The sequence below is a fragment of the Oncorhynchus mykiss genome, chromosome 22, assembly GCF_057628025.1.
Source record: "Oncorhynchus mykiss isolate SJ-2025 chromosome 22, ASM5762802v1, whole genome shotgun sequence".
Lineage (NCBI taxonomy): Eukaryota > Metazoa > Chordata > Actinopteri > Salmoniformes > Salmonidae > Oncorhynchus > Oncorhynchus mykiss.
The window spans coordinates 10,239,202-10,239,748 of NC_143043.1; positions in this window are offsets into that span (position 1 = coordinate 10,239,202).

Here is a 547-nt window from a genome sequence, read left to right on the forward strand (position 1 = left end):
TGTCATTTTCATTTGAGAAAACAACACAGAAACATTAGAGACAGATCCTCTTCACACCTTTTTAAAATATATTTATGTTAGTACTTTTATCCCTTTTCTCCCAAATGTTGTAATATCCAATTGGTAGTTAGTCTTGTCCCATCGCTGCAACTCTGGTAAGGACTCGGCTAAAGGCGAAGGTCGAGAGCCATTAGTCCTCCGAAACATGACTCTGCAAGCTGAACTGCTTCTTGACACACTGCTCGCTTAACCCAGAAGCCAGCCACACCAATGTGTCAGAGGAAACACTGTACAAATGGCGACCGAAGTCAGCTTGCAGGTGCCAGGTCCGCCACAAGGAGTTGAGTTGAGGTTAAAGATCTGCTCTCACACTTTAGGGAAAGGGCTTGGGAAGAAAAATCTTATTGCAGGCACTGGGAGCTCTTTAAATTTGAGGTGTCCAAATACCTTAGGAAATATGGTAGTAATCTTGCTAAGACCAGAAGAGCTGAGGAGGAAAAGGTGATCATTAAGATATCTTGCCTTTCTCAGAGGTCCCTAGCCGGCC